Source organism: Leucopleurus acutus (assembly GCF_964270905.1).
Source record: "Leucopleurus acutus genome assembly, chromosome: 8".
NCBI classification, from domain to species: domain Eukaryota; kingdom Metazoa; phylum Chordata; class Mammalia; order Artiodactyla; family Delphinidae; genus Leucopleurus; species Leucopleurus acutus.
The window spans coordinates 28718739-28737849 of record NC_139151.1 but is presented as its reverse complement, the minus strand read 5'-3'; the positions used below and the strand labels follow the sequence as shown (position 1 = coordinate 28737849).

The 19111-nt window shown below is 37.3% G+C and overlaps 1 pseudogene across 1 annotated transcript; it reads left to right on the top strand.

Annotated features, from left to right (window-relative positions):
* The first annotated feature begins 14816 nt into the window (after positions 1–14816).
* On the top strand, positions 14817–18750 carry LOC309964925 (RNA-binding protein EWS-like; annotated as a pseudogene). The gene is made up of 2 exons: positions 14817–14862; positions 17653–18750. The product of its transcript is annotated as an RNA-binding protein EWS-like (transcript).
* The last annotated feature ends 361 nt before the right edge of the window (positions 18751–19111 follow it).

Genomic DNA, 19111 nt, shown 5'->3' with positions numbered 1-19111 from the left:
TCCATTGTACATATGGGCCGCATCTTCTTTAACCATTCATCTGTTGCTGGACACTTAGGTTGTTTCCATGTCCTGGCTGTTGTAAATAGTGCTTCAACGAACATTGTTGTACATGTCCCTTTTTGAATTATGGTTTTCTCAGGGTATATGTCAAGTAATGGGATGGCTGGGTCATATGGTAGTTTTATTTTTAGTTTTTTAAGGAACTTCCATGCTGTTCTTATAGTGGCTGTATCAATTTACATTCCTACCAGCAGTGCAAGAGTGTTCCCTTTTCTCCATACACTCTCCAGGATTTATTGTTTATAGATTTTTTGAGAATGGCCATTCTGACTGGTGTGAGATGATATCTCATGGTAGTTTTGACTTGCATTTCTCTAATGATTATTGATGTTGAGCGTTCTTTCATGTGTTTGTTGGAAGTCTGTATGTCTTCTTTGGAGAAATGTCTATTTAGGTCTTCTGCCCATTTTTGGATTGGGTTGTTTGTTTCTTCAATATTCAGCTGCATGAGTGCCTTATCAATTTTGGAGATTAATCCTTTGTCAGTTGCTTCATTTGCAAATATTTTCTCCCATTCTGAGGGTTGTCTTTTGGTCTTGTTTATGGTATCCTTTGCTGTGCAAAGGCTTTTAAGTTTCATTAGGTTCCATTTGTTTATTTTTGTTCTTATTTCCATTTCTCTAGGAGGTGGGTCAAAAAGGATCTTGCTGTGATTTATGTCATAGAGTGTCCTGCCTTTGTTTTCCTCTAAGAGTTTGATAGTGTCAGGCCTTATGTTTAGGTCCTTAATCCATTTTGAGTTTATTTTTGTGTATGGTGTTAGGGAGTGTTCTAATCTCATACTTTTACATGTACCTGTCCAGTTTTCCAAGCACCACTTATTGAAGTGGCAGTCTTTTCTCTACTGTATATTCTTGCCTCCTTTATCAAAGATAAGGTGACCATATGTGTGAGGGTTTATCTCTGGGCTTTCTATCCTGTTCCATTGATCTATATTTCAGTTTTTGTGCCTGTACCTTACTGTCTTGATTACTGTAGCTTTGTAGTACAGTCTGAAGTCAGGGAGCCTGATCCTTCAGATCCATTTTTCATTCACAAGATTGCTGTGGCTATTCGGGGTCTTTTGTGTTTCCATTCAAATTGTGAAATTTTTTGTTCTATTTCTGTGAAAAATGCCAGTGGTAGTTTGATAGGGATTGCATTGAATCTGTAGATTGCTTTGGGTAGTAGAGTCATTTTCACAATGTTGATTCTTCCAATCCAAGAACATGGTATATCTCTCCATCTAGTTGTACCTTCTTAATTTTTTTCATCAGTGTCTTGTAATTTTCTACATACAGGCCTTTTGTCTCCTTACATAGGTTTATTTCTAGATATTTTATTCCTTTTGTTGCAGTGGTAAATGGGAGTCTTTTCTTAATTTCACATTCAGATTTTTCATCATTAGTGTACAGGAATGCCAGAGATTTCTGTGCATTAATTTTGTATCCTGCTACTTTACCAAATTCATTGATTTGCTCTAGTAGTTTGCTGGTAGCATCTTTAGGATTCTCTTTGTATAGTATCATGTCATCTGCAAACAGTGACAGCTTTACTTCTTTCCGATTTGGATTCCTTTTATTTCTTTTTCTTCTTTGATTGCTGTGGCTTAAACTTCCAAAACTATGTTGAATAATAGTGGTGAGAGTGGGCAACCTTGTCTTGTTCATGATCTTAGGGGAAATGGTTTCAGTTCTTCACCATTGAGAATGATATTGGCTGTAATTTTGTCATATATGGCCTTTATTATGTTGGGGAAAGTTCCCTATATGCCTACTCTCTGCAGGGTTTTTATCATAAATGGGTGTTGAATTTTGTCAAAAGCTTTTTCTGCATTCATTGAGATTAGCATATGATTTTTCTCCTTCAATTAGTTAATATGGTGTATCACATTGATTGTTTTGTGTATATTGAAGAATCCTTGCATTCCTGGGATAAACCCTACTTGATCATGGTGTATGTTCCTTTTATGTGCTGTTGAATTCTGTTTGCTAGTATTTTGTCGAGGATTTTTGCATCTATGTTTATCAGTGATATTGGCCTGTAGTTTTCTTTCTTTGTGACATCTCTGTCTGGTTTTGGTATCAGGGTGATGGTGACCTCGTAGAATGAGTTTGGGAGTGTTCTTCACTCTGCTATATTTTGGAAGAGTTTGAGAAGGATAGGTGTTATCCCTTCTCTAAATGTTTGATAGAATTCGCCTGTGAAGCCATCTGTTGCTGGGCTTTTGTTTGTTGGAAGATTTTTAATCACAGTTTCAATTTCAGTGCTTGTGATTGGTCTGTTCATATTTTCTATTTCTTCCTGGTTCAGTCTCAGAAGGTTGTACATTTCTAAGAATTTGTCCATTTCTTCCAGGTTTTCCATTTTAATGGCATAGAGTTGCTTGTAGTAATCTCTCATGATCCTTTGTATTTCTGCAGTGTCAGTTGTTACCTCTCCTTTTACATTTCTAATTGTATTGATTTGAGTCTTCTCCCATATTTTCTTGACGAGTCTGGGTAATAGTTTATCAATTTTATTTATCTTCTTAAAGAACCAGCTTTTAGTTTTATTGATCTTTGCTATTGTTTCCTTCATTTCTTTTTCACTTATTTCTGATCTGACCTTTATGGTTTCTTTCCTTCTGCAAACTTTGGGTTTTTTTTGTTCTTCTTTCTCTAATTGCTTCAGGTGTAAGGTTAGGTTGTTTACTTGAGATGTTTCTTGTTTCTTAAGGTAGGATTGTATTGGTATAAGATTCCCTCTTAGAACTGCTTTTGCTGCAACCCATAGGTTTTTGTTGTTGTTGTTGTTGTTGTTTTTGGTACGCAGGCCTCTCACAGTTGTGGTCTCTCCCGTTGTGGAGCACAGGTTCCGGACACACAAGCTCAGCGGCCATGGCTCACAGGCCTAGCCACTCCACGGCATGTGGGATCTTCCCGGACCGGGGAATGAACCTATGTCTCCCGCATCAGCAGGCTGTCTCTCAACCACTGCCCCAGCAGGGAAGACCTCCCTAGGTTTTGGATCATTGTTTATTCATTGTCATTTATTTCTAGGTATTTTTTGATTTCCCCTTTGATTTCTTCAGTGATCTCTTCGTTATTAAGTAGTGTATTGTTTAGCCTCCATGTGTGTGTATTTTTTATAGATTTTTTCCTGTAATTGATATCTAGTCTCATATCATGGTGGTCGGAAAAGATACTTGATATGATTTCAATTTTATTAAATTTACCAAGGCTTGATTTGTGACCCAAGATATGATCTATCATGGAGAATGTTCCATGAGCACTTGAGAAGAAAGTGTTTACTGTTGTTTTTGGATGGAATGTCTTATAAATATCAATTAAGTCCATCTTGTTTAATGTATCATTTAAAGCTTGTGTTTCCTTATTTATTTTCATTTTGGATGATCTGTCCATTGGTGAAAGTGGGGTGTTAAATTCCCCTGCTGTGATTGTGTTACTGTTGATTTCTCCTTTTATGGCTGTTAGTATTTGCCTTATGTATTGAGGTGCTTCTATGTTGGGTGCATAAATATTTACAATTTTTATATCTTCTTCTTGCATCAATCCCTTGATCATTATCTAGTGTCCTACTTTGTCTCTTGTAATAGTCTTTATTTTTAAGTCTATTTTGTCTGATATGAGAATTGATACTCCAGCTTTCTTTTGATTTCCATTTGCATGAAATATCTTTTTCCTTCCCCTCACTTTCAGTCTGTATGTGTCCCTAAGTCTGAAGTGGGTCTCTTGTAGACAGCATATATATGGGTCCTGTTTCTGTATCAATTTATCCAGTCTAAGTCTTTTGGTTGGAGTATTTAATCCACTTACATTTAAGGTAATTATCGATATGTATGTTCCTATTCCCATTTTCTTAATTGTTTTGGGTTTGTTATTGTAGGTGTTTTCCTTCTCTTGTGTTTACTGCCTAGAGAAATTCCTTTAGCATTTGTTGTAAAGCTGGTTTGGTGGTGCTGAATTCTCTTAGCTTTTGCTTGTCTGTAAAGCCTTTAATTTCTCCATCAAATCTGAATCAGATCCTTGGTGGGTAGAGTAATCTTGGGTGTAGGTTTTTCTCCTTCATCATTTTAAATATGTCCTGCCACCCCCTTCTAGCTTGTAGAATTTATGCTGAAAGATCAGCTGTTAACCTTATGGGGATTCCCTTGTGTTTTATTTGTTGTTTTTCCTTTGCTGTTTTTAATATGTTTTCTTTGTATTCAATTTTTGATAGTTTGATTACTATGTTTCTTGGCATGTTTCTCCTTGGATTTATCGTGTATGGGACTCTTTGTGCTTCCTGGACTTGATTAACTATTTCCTTTCCCATGTTAGGGAAGTTCTCAACTATAATCTTTTCAAATATTTTCTCAGTCCCTTTCTTTTCCTCTTCTTCTTCTAGGAACCCTATAATTCGAATGTTGATGCATTTAATGTTGTCCCAGTTGTCTCTAAGAGTGTCCTCAGTTCTTTTCATTCTTTTTCTTTTATTATGCCCTGCAGTATTTATTTCCACTATTTTGTCTTCCAGGTCACTTATCTGTTCTTCTGCCTCAGTTATTCTGCTATTGATCCCCTCTAGAGAATTTTTAATTTCATTTATTTTGTTGTTCATCATTTTTTGTTTGCTGTTTCATTATTCTAAGTCCTTGCTAAACATTTCTTATATTTTCTCTATTCTATTTCCAAGATTTTGGATCATCTTTACTATCATTATTCTGAATTTTTTTTTCAGGTAGACTGCCTATTTCCTCTATTTGTTAGGTCTCATGGGTTTTTACCTTGCTCCTTAATCTGCTGTGTGTTTTTCTGTCTTCTCATTTTGCTTAACTTACTGTGTTTTGCGTCTCCTTTTTGCAGGCTGCGGGTTCGTAGTTCCTGTTGTTTTTGATGTCTGTCCCCAGTGGCTAAGGTTGGTTTAGTGGGTTGTGTAGGTTTCCTGGTAGAGGGGACTAGTGCCTGTGTTATGGGGGATGGGGCTGGATCTTGTCTTTCTGGTGGGCAGGTCCACGTCTGGTGGTGTGTTTTGGTATGTCTGTGGCCTTATTATGATTTTCAGGAAGCCTCTCTGCTAACAGATGTGTTTGTGCTCCTGTCTTGCTAGCTTTTTTGGCCAGTGTGTTCAGCAGTGTAGCTTGCTGGTCATTGAGTGGAGGTGGGTCTTGGCGTTGAGCTGGAGATCTCTTAGTGATTTTTGCCATTTGTTATTACACGGAGCTGGGAGGTCTCTTGTGGAGCAGTGTCCTGAAGTTGTCTCTCCCACCTCAGAGGCACAGCACTGACCCCTGGCTGGAGCACCAAGAGCCTTTCATCCACACAGCTCAGAATAAAAGGGAGAAAATATAGAAAGTAAGAAAAAAAGAGGATAAAACAAAATAAAGTAAAATAAAATAAAGTTTTTAAAGTAAAAATAATTATTAAGAAAAAGAATTTTAATAAAAAAAAAGGGCAGACAGAACCCTAGGACGAATGGTAAAAGGCAAAATCACACAAAGAAGCATACATATACACACTCAGAAAAAGAGGAAAACAGGAAAAAAAGAACCATACATTTGCTCCCAAAGTCCACCTCCTCAATTTGGGATGATTTGTTGTCTATTCAGGTATTCCACAGATGCAGGGTATATCAAGTTGATTGTGGAGCTTTAATCCATTGCTCCTGAGGTTGCTGGGAGAGTTATCCCCTTCTCTTCTTTGTTTTCACAGCTCCTGGGGTTCAGCTTTGGTTTTGTACCTGCTTCTGCATGTATGTTGCCTGAGGGTGTCTGTTCTTCGTTCAGACAGGACTGGACTAAAGGAGCAGCTGATTCGGGGGCTCTGGTTCACTCAGGCAAGGCGGAGGGTGTGGTACAGATGTGGGGCGAGCCTGCAGTGTCAGAGGCCAACGTGATGTTGCAACAGCCTGAGGCGCACCATGAGATCTCCTGGGGAAGTTGTCCCTGTATCAGGGGACTCTGGCAGTGGCGGGCTGCACAGGCTATCAGGAGGGGTGGTGTGGATAGTGACCTGTGTTTGCTCACAGGCTTCTTGTTGGTGGCAGGAGCAGCCTTAGCGTGCCATGCTTGTGTCTGGTGTCCTTTCTGATAGCCACGGCTCACGGCCCTCTCTGGAGTTCTTTTAAGCTGTGCTGTTAATCCCCTCTCCTTGCGCACCAGGAAACAAAGGGGGAAGAAAAAGTCTCTTGCCTTTTAGGCAGCTCCAGACATTTTCTTGGACTCCTTACTAGCTAGCTGTGTGCACTAGCCCCCTTCAGGCTGTGTTCACGCCATCAAACACAGTCCTCTCCCTGGGATCCAAGGGAAGCCCGAGCCTCAGCTCCCAGCCCCCACCAGTCCTGCCGGGTGAGCAGACAAGCCTCTCGGGCTGGTGAGTGCTGGTCGGCACCGATCCTCTGTGTGGGAATCTCTCCACTTTGACCTCTGCACCCCTGCTGCTGCGCTCTCCTCCATGGCTCCGAAGCTTACCCCCTCCACCACCCAGAGTCTCCGTCCACGAAGGGGCTTCCTAGTGTGTGGAAAACTTTCCTCCTTCACAGCTCCCTCCCACTGGTGCAGGTCCCATCCCTATTCCTTTATCTCTGTTTTTTCTTTTGCCCTACCCAAGTACGTGGGGAGTTTCTTGCCTTTGGGGAGGTCTGAGGTCTTTTGCCAGCATTCAGTAGGTGTTCTATAGGAGCAGTTCCACATGTAGATGTATTTCCGATGTATTTGTGGGGAGGAAGATGATCTCCACATCTTACTCTTCCACCATCTTTAAGCTCTCGTGTTTGTGTTTTTAAATGTTTTTTTTTCCTGTAATTGATTTCTAATATCATAGTGTTGTGGTTGGAAAAGATGCTTGATATGATTCCAACTTTCTTAAATTTACTGAGGTTTGATTTGTGACCCAAGATGTGATCTATCCTGGAGAATGTTCCATATGCACCTGAGGAGAAAGTGTATTTTGCTGCTTTCAGACTAAAAACATTTCCTCTAAGATCAGGAACAAGACAAGGCTATCCACTTTTGTCACTATTATTCAACATAGTTTGGAAATCCTAGCCACAGAAATCAGAGAAGAAAAAGAAATAAAAGGAATCCAACTTGGATAAAAAGTAAAACTGTCACTATTTGCAGATGACATGATACTATACATAGAAAATCCTAAAGATGTTACCAGAAAACTACTAGAGCTCATCAAAGAATTTGGTAAAGTTGCAGGATATAAAATTAATACACAGGGCTTCCCTGGTGGCGTAGTGGTTGAGAGTCCGCCTGCCGATGCAGGGGACATGGATTCGTGCCCCAGTCCGGGAAGATCCCACATGCCGTGGAGTGGCTGGGCCTGTGAGCCATGGCTGCTGAGTCTGCCTATCTGGAGCCTGTGCTCCGCAGTGGGAGAGAGCATAGCAGTGAGAGGCCCGCGTACCGCAAAAAAACACACAAAAAAAAACAATCAAAAAAAACCCAAAATTAATACACAGAAATCTCTTGCATTCGTACACACTAACAATGAAATATCAGAAAGAGAAATTAAGGAGACAATCCCATTTACCATTGCAACAAAAGCAATAAAATACTTAGGAATAAACCTCCCTAAGGAGGCAAAAGATCTATACTCAGTAAACTATAAGATACTGATGAAAGAAATAAAAATGACACAAACAAATGATGAAGACATATACTAGGTCCATGGATTGGAACAATCAATATTGTCACAATGACTGTATTACCCAAAATAATCTACAGATTCAATGCAATTCTTATCAAATTACCAATGACATTTTTCACAGAATTAGAGAAAATTTTACAATTTGTATGGAAACACAAAAGACCCCGAATAGTCGATGCAATCTTGAGAAAGTAAAATGGATTTGGAGGAATCAGGCTCCCTGACTTTGGACTATACTACAAAGAAACAGTCATCAAAATAGTATAGTACTGGCACAAAAGCAGAAATATAGATCAATGGAACTTGATAGAAAGTCCAGAGATAAACCCATGCACCTATGGTCAGCTAATCTATGGCAAAGGAGATAAGAATGTACAATGGAGAAACAACAGTCTCTTCAATAAGTGGTGCTGGGAAAACTGGACAGCTACATGTAAAAAAATGAAATTAGAATACTCCCTAACACCATTCACAAAAGTAAACTCAAAATGGATTAAAAACCTAAGTATAAGGCCAGATACTATAAAACTCTTAGAGGGTAAAATAGGCAGAACACTCTGACATAAATTACAGCAAGATCTTTTTTGATCCACCTCCTAGAGTAATGAAAAGAAAAAGAAAAAGAAACAAATGGGACCTAATGAAATGTAAAAGCTTCAGTACAGTAAAGAAAACCATAAACAAAACAAAAAGACAACCCTCAGAATTGGAGAAAATATTTTCAAATGAAGTAACAAAAAAGGGATTAATCTCCTAAATATACAAACAGTTCAAGTGGCTCAATATCAAAAAATCAAACAACCCAATCAAAAAATGGGCAGAAGATCTAAATAGACATTTCTCCAAAGAAGACATATGGATGGTCAAGAGGTACAGAAAAGATACTCTACATTACTAATTATTAGGGAAATGCAAATCAAGACTAAATGATATATCACCTCACACCTCTCAGAATGGCCATCACCAAACAATCTACAAACAATAAATGCTAGAGTAGGTGTGGAGAAAGGGAACCCTCATGCACTGTTGGTGAGAATGTAAATTGGTACAGCCACTATGGAGAACAGTACGGAGTTTCCTTAAAAACTAAAAATGGAGCTACCATAGGATCCAACAATCCCACTCCTGTGCATATATCGAGAGAAAATCATAATTCAAAAAGATACATGCACCTTATGCTCATTGAAGCACTATTTTCAATAGCCAGAACATGGGAGCAACATAAACGTCCATCAACAGAAGAAAGGATAATGAAAAAGTGGTACGTATATACAACTGAATATTACTCAGCCATAAAAAAGAATTAAAGAATGCCTTTTGCAGCAACATCGATGGACCTAGAGATTGTTATACTGACTCAAGTAAGTTGGATAAAGAAAGACAAATATCATACAATATGCTTATATGTGGAATCTAAAGAAAAACATAGAAATGAACTTATCTACAAAACAGAAATAGAGTAATCATAATAAATTATGGTTACCAGGGCATAAGAGGAGGAGAAGGATTAATGGGGAGATTGGGATTGACATATACACACTACTATATATAAAATAGACAACTAATAAGGACTTACAGTATAGCACAGGGAACTCTACTCAGTAATCTGCAATGGCCTATATGGGAAAAGAATCTTAAAAAGAGTGGATATATGTATATGTATAACTGATTCACTTTGCTGTACACTGGAAACTAACACAACATTGTAAATCAACTATACTCCACTAAAAGTTTTGGAAAAAAATTACATAAATGTTAATAGCAGCATTTCTAACAATGGCCAAAAAGTTGAACCAATGCATTAACTAATTTACAGATAAACAACATGTAGTATATACATACAAATGACTATCATTTGGCCATAAAAGAAATAAAGTAGTGATATATGCCAAAACATGGATAAACCTTTAAAACATTATACTAGGTGAAATAAGCCAGTCACTAAAGACCACGTATTCTATGTCATTTGTATGAAATGTCCAGAATAAGCAAATGTATAAAGAGAACATGTATTAGTAGTTGCCTGTGCCTGGAGGATTTGGGCAAGAAATGGGAAGAGAAAGCTAATGGCTATCAGGTTTCTTTTTAATGTTTATTAAAATTTCCTAAAATTGGTTAGGATGCTGCTTGCAGAACTCTGAACATACTAAAAAACATTGAATTATATACTTGAAATGAATTAATTTTATGTCATATAAATTATATCTCAATAAAGTTGTTTTGAAAAACTGACATTGGTCCAGCAACCTCAATTTCTTCTATTTTTCCAATAAAATACACATGAACACAGAGAAAAGTATAAAAACAATAAATGAAGGCCAAACAGTTGCCAAAAATTAAGGAACAATAGCTAGTAATTGAAATTGGAGAGGTATTATATTTAAAAAAAATACACAGTTGCTCAGCCAAGTATAAAATAGCAGAAGTGGCTCACCACTGCCTTCCCTCCCATAAATAGGTAGACATACCCTTCATCTTTTTTCAATTATTTGAACAACTGGTTGAAAATGTAATTTTGGATAAGCTTTGAAACTGAGTAACTATCCTGCCCTATAGATATTTGATTTACTAATCATTTTTTAGTCTTTCATCAATATTTTACTTTCATTAGGAGACAGAGACTGAGAAAACAAGCCAGGATGGATTTAGAGAGGAAGTTTTGGTGGAGAATTATAACTTGGGAGCTGTAAAAACCATCCTTAAGAACAGGAGGTTTGGGTTTCCCTGGTGGCACAGCGGTTGAGAGTCCGCCTGCCAATGCAGGGGACACGGGTTTGTACCCCGGTCCGGGAGGATCCCACATGCTGCAGAGCGGCTGGGCCCGTGGGCCATAGCCACTGGGCCTGCATGTCTGGAGCCTGTGCTCCACAACGGGAGAGGCCACAGCAGTGAGAGGCCCACGTACCACAAAAAAAAAAAAAAAAAAGAGTAGGAGGTTAGAGTCTCATTATTTATCATGAGTTGCATCTATTTAGGATAAAAGAAGTTCAGAAAATGAGACTAGAAAGTGTAAAATCTCAGATCACATGGATTAAATTTTGCTAGATATGAAAATTGGACTAGGAGCTTTGCAAATGAAACTGCCATCCTGCTGTGAATATGAAAAAATAATTCAGACAGCATCCACATTGCCAAAGAGTGGAGTCAAAATCTATGCCTTAGTCAAATGGACAAATTCAATTTCTTATTAACAAAGAAAACTCTAGGGTCATCTCAGTTCTCACAGTTAAATGTTACACTCTTGTGAGATTAAAAAATAGATATAAATACTAGAACAGCTGACTATCTCAGAGAGCCTCTGTTCCGTTTAATAACATTTAAAGAAAATAATAACCAGTTTACAAGAAACAGAGGAATATAAGTTTAAACTTTGCTCCCCAGTGGTTTATCTCCTCCAATTCTTTTCTTTTTAAGTAGCATTCAGCAATATACTAATTTAAAGACCACATTAGTTAATATAAGGGACAATAATGTCATATATTCTTAAATTATTGTTTTTAGTCACTTTTGATTGGAAAAATCAGTAAAGTTATGTATTACTATAACTGGAAGTAATTTTAGTGTTTTTGTGGTTAAAGTACCCATTGACAGAAAATTAACTGTGTAAATTATACTTAGTAATGTCAAGTATACAAAAAATACTTGTATAAATGTCAAATAACACAGGCTAAGAAAGATGGTTTAAATCCCAATACAGTATTTTTCTACATCTACTCTCACTTAAATTAAGATTGGGTAAGATTGGTACTTGGCCCATAGTAGTGCTCAATAAATACATGTTGAATATTGAAAACATTTGAAATGTTCTAGGGGATATTGCTTATTTTAAGAATTATTTGGTAAATCTCTTTAAGTAAAAATTAGTGGTAACACTCTAATGCTTTTTCCTTATAAATTCAACAATATCATTTGAGTTTTCTTTCAATGTGGTACACATTGTAGTACATGTTGTTTATTCTCTACATGTTGAATGTAAACAGAAAACAAAACAAAACAAAATCCATATGCATGCTACTTCACTCATGTGTTCGAGAATCATTTACCAGAGACATGTTCTCTTTCTAACATAACTAGTTACACAAGCAGTAGTAGTACAGACAGCCATTCCTTAGGACTTATGCAGTCCTATAGGGGCACTGCCTTAGCTTAGTCAGGTGCAGATTCTTCTGTTGTCGTATAGAAAGCTTAGCCTGATGTCTGTATGTTTCTGGGCAATAAAAGTGCTCATTTAAATGTGTGGCCAGTAGACAGCTCTAGAAACAGAGGAGACTAAATCCAGCTCTAGGCTCAGAGCCCACTCTGAAAATCAGATAACCAGTGAATGTGTCCTGGCAGTCCTTTCAATAACTTTAGCTGCTCCTTCAGGATAAGGATAATATTTTTCAAACATATATTTACTGGCCTTCAAGGGCAGTTCCCTCTACATTTCCAAGAAATATCATGCTTTCACTTGAGCAAAAGAAAAGCCTATATACTGTGGCTAAAACTTATGCAACATTTCTAATATTCTGGACATTGTTCTAAGCAATTTTTAAATATTAGCTCAGTTAATTGTCACAACAACACTGTGAGGTAAGTGCTATTATTAATGTTACTCTCATCTTAAGGATGAAAAAAAGCAGAACATAGAGAGGCATAACTTTTTGCATTTGAATCCAGAACTACTGGGTTGCGGCCTCCATGTGATAAACTACCTTGTTTTCCTGTTGTAGCCTTACCTGTCTACCAATCTTGCATGCAAAGTGATGGTGGAAGTGCACTGAAGTGCCGATAGACGGCAAGCCAGATTGAAGTTCAACAAGTATCCTTCTGCAACAGTTTGGCCTGGCACACCAAAAATAAATTGTGGGAGGATGTGCATTTTAGCCAGTTCTTTTTGACTTTTCCTAGTTGCAGAAACAAAAAGCAATATTGCTTTTTTTTTTCTATAAGTTGAGAAAACAAGGGGAAAATCTATATCTCATATCTCATTTTGGCACACTTTTTAATATTTTCTACTTACTCCAAAATTAAAAAAACATAAAAATGTAGAAGTCATTTGTCAGGTGATTATAGTAATGCAGCTTTTCCTTTATTTTTATTCTTCTCTTGTTTGTCTTCAAAATCTAATTTTTTATGACGTTGACAACCCCCCAACTCTCTTTCTTTCTCCAAAATGAAGATTTTCTAGCACTTTCAAGTGTCTTTTGTATAGATATTTTAAATATTTTCAAAATAATATTTTGAATTATATATTTTAAAAGTCTGGAACTCAATGAAAAAACTCTTCAGAGCTCACATTTGTAGTTTATGTGTGAGAGAAATGTGTAAACATATTTAGTATACAAGTTTAATTAAGTGAATAATTCTGACCCATTATTTCGGGTGCCTGGAATAAATAATGCTGAAGTCCCAATATAAATAAGAAAACTAAAAATATTGGAGTTAAATATGTTTAAAACATCAGATTTATTTCCTATACCTGATCTATCCTGATAATATATAACTAGAATATGTGATAAAGAAGTACATAGTTTGGATTTAGGTTGAATCTTAATCTCCTTTGTTTCTGATATATCTTGTCTTACCAGGATATAACGGTAAACTTGATTCCAAGAAGTGGCAAAAGTATGAGAAATTTAAAAATTCATTATATTTTTTTTAGTATGCAACTGATTAACCAAATATCCTAGTAGCCACCATCAGACCAATACATAAGAACCAACGATTTTAGTTACCATTTAGGGAGACCCATCTCAAATAGCATTTCCAAACTCAGAATCTTAGAGTAGAGAAGCAACCCTAAAGTTCTATGAAACAATCTTACCTCAAAGACTAGGCAAGGGATGTATTCTCTATAGTGTTGAAGAGTTCATCTTAAGCATACCTGATCCTGCAGAGATAATTGGAGTATTCTAGAAACCTGTTGGTAAAGGTTGAGGGAATCCCATAGCTCTACAGACTCCTTTAGCATTTCCAGGACCTCATTTCCTCCCATGATTTATGAGAACAATATCCTTTTGAAAAGCAGAAGTCCTGGCTGTATACTGTGGAATGCAATGTCATTTCAGGTTTCAATGCTATTGTCTAGAAAATGCATGGAAGCACCTGAAACTCTTTTCCTAAATAGTTTGTTACATGCTGCATGTAGTTATAGATAATTATTTGTCTCTGACCAGAAAATAGTAAATAGAATCTAATAAAGAAGTGTGGTCAAAATTTCCAATATTATATAGAAAGAGATAAAGTTTGATATAAGTAAGGTACCAGGTGATTTCCATTATATAGAAGCAAAAAGTAAAAAACAAAACTAATTTTTTTTAAGTCAAGGTGATCTTTATTAGCTATGCTACTTAACGCTTCTGGTTCTTAGCCCCTTCATTTGTTAAATGGGGATATAATGCTTATCATATGGGATATGTGGGAACAGAACAAAAAAAATCTGTACAACATCCGTCAAATAGTATAGTCCAATAAAAATAATTTCCAATATTGTTATATCATATGGTTATTATATCTACTGCTCTGTGAAGTTAGTACAACAGATTTTTTGAATGTAATATTTAAGCATAACATACATAATTTTCACACACTAAACAATTTACCCAGGATAAGAAACAGAACAGTTCTATCATCCTGGAAATGTCCCCCACCCATGTCCTCTTCTAATCATAAATTACATCCTCCACAAGGGTACCCCCATCATGATTTCTAATATAGTGGTGAGTTTTGCCTGTTTTTGAACTTGATAACTACTTTCTAAATCCTTAAATCTGTCAGTATGTTACATCACCAATTGGACTTTACACATGTGTCTAATTTAAGAACTTTAAGATGGATGGAGTTAGTGAGCTAGGTTATTCAGATGGGCCCAATTGATCACATGGGTCTTTAAAAGCAGAGAAACTTTTCTGGCTACAGTGGGTGAAAGAAAGAGAGAAGGAGAAAGAGACAGACAGAGAGAAAGAAAATCAGAGAGATAGAGAAAAGGAGAGACAGAGACAAAGAGGGACAGAGATACAGGCAAAGAGAGAGGCAGAGAGATGACAGAAAGGCACAAAGAGAGAGAGACAGGCCGAGAGAGAGAGAGAGAGAGAGAGAGAGAGAGAAATAATGAAGGAAGAAGGGTGAGAGAATCCAACATTCCTGGCGTTAATAATGGAGGACTTGGCCATGACTCGAGGAATGAAGGACTCTTCTAGAAGTTGGGAATGGCTTCAGAACGGACTTTAACCTAGAAAGTGCTGAAAGGAACATAAGACACCTCTATTTTAGCTCACTGAGATCTGATGAGGCTTTTTATTTAAAGAACTGTAAGATAACAAATTTGTGTTGTTTTAAGACACTAAGTTTAAGGTAGTTTATTACAGCAGCAATAGGATACAATACAGGTATATTCCTAGGGCTGGAATTGCTGAGACATATGGTAAACTTACACTCGATTGGAAACTGTCAAACATCTTCCTATGTGGTTTTATCAGTTTATACTTCTACTAAGAGTACATGAGAATTCTAGTTCCTCCACATCTTCCTCAACATTTGGAATTTTCTTTTGTCATTTCCACTCTTCTAGTAAAATTATATGTACTGTGATTCTATTTTGCATTTCTCCAATAATAAGTGAAGTCAAACACTTTTCATGTTTATGGGGAAAGTGGACATCCTATCTTGTGATGTGACTGGCAAGTCTCTCACTTATTTTTAAATGTCTTTGCCTTACCTAATTCTGAGAGATTTTAAAAAATATTTAAGATATGAGTCATTTTTCAGACATAGTATCACCAATATCTTCACATGTTCTTCTAGCTTGTCCATCCATCTTCCACTGTATTACTTGTTGATGAAGACAAAACAAAAGATTTATATGTTCTTAACCTCTTTATGTACTGTTTAAGGGAGCTTTTCCTATTCCAAGATCATAAAGATTTTCTCCTACGATTTTTTTGTAAATCCTTTAGTTTTTGCCTTTTATATTTAGATATGCAATCTGTCCTTAAGACAAAAGCTTTAAATCTCCTGTTACAAATGAGAAAGGCCAAGTGATGTATGGAGATTTAAACATCAAATAGAAAATGAAAGAAGAGATTAAATTTTGGTTTTCTGCAATGCTTATCTACAAACATTGCTTTAACTACTGACTTCATGAAGTCTTTCCTGATACTCCAAAATCAAATTGATCTTTCCCTTTCATAGCCCCAGCATTTCTCAACACCACTCATGAAATGCACTTTTAACAATTGTAGTTATTGTATACATCTGTACTTTTTGCTTTCCCTTCTGGATTGTTAGACCCTGTGATCAACGGCTGCTTCATTATTCATCTTTCTGCATATCACAGAGTTAGACCTGCATAAAACTGGTGGTGCTCATTACATGGTTGTTAAAAGAAAGGAAGAATAACCATTAATTTCTCTGTTTTACACCTATAGCTTGCATGGCAACAATACTTGGTATATGACTCAAAAAACTATATGACTTGAAAAAACATTAAAAACAACAGTCTTCTGGCATAAAAAAAATCTGAGAAAACAAAAAAAATTTTTTTCATAGAAAGACATTTTATTTTAAATATAGCTGTATGTACATGTTAGTCCTGAATTCCCAGTCTATCCTTTCTCCCTGCCCTTCCCCCTGGTAATTATAAGTTCATTCTCTAAAAGTATTGACCATAACAGAGCTGCATTTCGGAGATCCTATAAAAAAGACAAGCGAGGAAAAGGAATCCCAATAACCAATAAAGTTATTATACAGTTGGCTTCTTGAAGCTCTAAGCTGATCAGATCAAGTCAGAGTGGTGCAAGTATCTAGCCCACTCTGTCTCACATATGTAAAGTTGTTCAAGATGGTATGTATCTCAGACTATCACTTGGGTCCCAGATCTTGTCATACATGACAAGACAGTATATAGATCATGAGGATAGTAACTACTTAAATGCCAAAGCAATACTTTATGTACCACTAATTTTTGACTATTGAATACCTGATCAGTAATACATAATTGCATTCCAGTTAGTGGTAGCTAAGAAAGCTCGCACCCTAACCTAACGTAACCGAAATTTAGAATTCACCTCATGTAAACACAGCTTTGCTCTGCTTTTTGACTTCATACTTCCAGATACTCTTACTTCTAGCCAGTGGTCAAGCAGATCTGTGTCCTTGGAATTTTGGGTAGGAACATATGGATAATTAAAAAATTCATTCCCATTCTCTAAGAATAAAATTCTATCACATGTTCTTCTTTAGCTGGGTCAGGAGGAATTTTTTAGTACTCAAAAAAAGTTGTGTTAGTAAGATAAAGTGTGATTGTAATACATTTGATTAAATCAAAAGAGCATATGTACAATATCCTAGGAGAAAATAATAGAAGTGGTTGCAACCACAAAGAGCTACATTATTGTTTCTTAAATGCATGTTAGAAGACTGCATTACAATGCAAGATCAAGTTTGATTTTTATCTAATGAACCTGAGCTTTCTGCCAGTATGAGTCATATCAGCAGCACACCTGAATGAACAATGTATGACCACATCAGTTTCTGATAGATTAGTAGGCAATGGGGATACTCAGGTTTGATTAAGCTGGGTGATTGCAAATTCATGTTCTTGATATCATAAACTCTATTTCTTATAGGAAAATCACTGTACTTAAGAAAAGAATGAGATAGTATTTTAATTAAGTGCTCAAAACAGCTAATTTACAGCTAAAGCTTAATATATTCCATGGAGATTTTTGCTTATATATTTACTTCTCAATAATACCCCCAAAGCAATGTGTTTCAAAGTGGTTACTTAGTGCAGGTAAAGCACAGTAATTCATATCTTAAAAAGTAATAGCATAATACTGTTCAAGATCTATTTTAGCCTAAAGACGTGGTGAACCTTTAGATATTTATCCTAGTCTGGACAAATATTTTGATTTTTCACTATGATTTTTGTTGAGATTTTTCAGTTGTTGTAACCACAGAACACTGATAATTCTTTGAAACCTAAATCCAGGAGAGAACCAGAGCATGAGTGGCCCTGATAACCAAGGCAGTGGAAGAGGAGGATTTGATCCTGGAAGCATGAACACAGGTGGATGGGGAAGAGGACATGGTGGAATGGGCACTGAAGAGCAAGGTGGCTTCAATAAGCCTGATGGACCCATAGATGAAGGACCAGATCTTGATTTAGGCCCACCTGCAGATCCAGATGAAGACTCTGACAACAGTGTAATTTATGTGCAGGAATTAAATGACAGTGTGACTCTAGATGATCTGGCAGACTTCTTTAAGCAGTGTGGAGTTGTTAAGGTGAACAAGAGGACTGGACAACCCATGATTCATATATACTTGGACAAGGAAACAGGAAAGGCCAAAGGTGATGCTACAGTGTCCTATGAAGACCCACCAACTGCCAATACTGCTGTCGAGTGGTTTGATGGGAAGGATTTTTCAAGGGAGCAAACTTAAAATTTCTCTGGCTTGGAAGAAGCCTCCAATGAACAGCATGCAGAGAGGAATGCAGCCACCCCGTGAGGGCAGAGGGATGGCGCCACATCTCCGAGGAGGTCCAAGGGACCCGGGAGGTCCTAGAGGACCCATGGGTTACATGGGAGGCTGAGGAGGAAACAGAGGAGGCTTCCCACCAAGAGGTCCCTGCAGTTCCCAAGGGAACCTGTCTGGAGGAAGAAAGGTCCAGCACCAAGCTGGAGACTGGCAGTGCCCCAATCAGGGGTGTGTAAATCAGAACTTCACCTGTAGAACAGAGTGCAACCAGTGTAAGGCCCCAAAGCCTGAAGGCTTTCTCCCACCACCTTTCCCACCCCCGGGCAGTGACCATGGCAGATGTGGCCCTGGTAGCATGCTGAGAGCACGAGGTGACCTCATGGACCATAGTGGTTCTAGTGGAATGTTCAGAGGTGGCTGTGGTGGAGACAGAGGTGGCTTCTGTGATGGCCAGGGCATGGACAAAGGGTGGCTTTTGTGGAGGAAGACAAGGTGGCCTGGGGGACACCCTGGACCTTTGATGGAACATATGGGAGGAATAAGAGGCAGGAGTGAAGAACATGGGAAAATGGATAAAAGTGAGCATCATCAGGAATGCAGAGACTGACCCTACTAGATGCAGAGACCCCACGGAGCTGCATTGACTACCAGATTTATTTACTTTTTATACTTTATTTCTTTCTTTCTTTATTGGAGTATAGTTGCTTTACAATGTTGTATTAGTTTCTGTTGTACAACAAAGTGAATCAGCTATATATATACATATATCCCCTACCTCTTGGATGTCCCTAATGCCCCCCTATCCCATCCATCTAGGTCACCACAGAGCACCAAGATGAGCTCCCTGCACAAATGTTTAAATTTATAATTCCATATTTATAATGTTGGTCACACATTATGATTATTCCTTGTCTGTTCTTTAGTATTTTCACCATTTGTGAAGAAACAAACAACGTAAATGGTAGTGT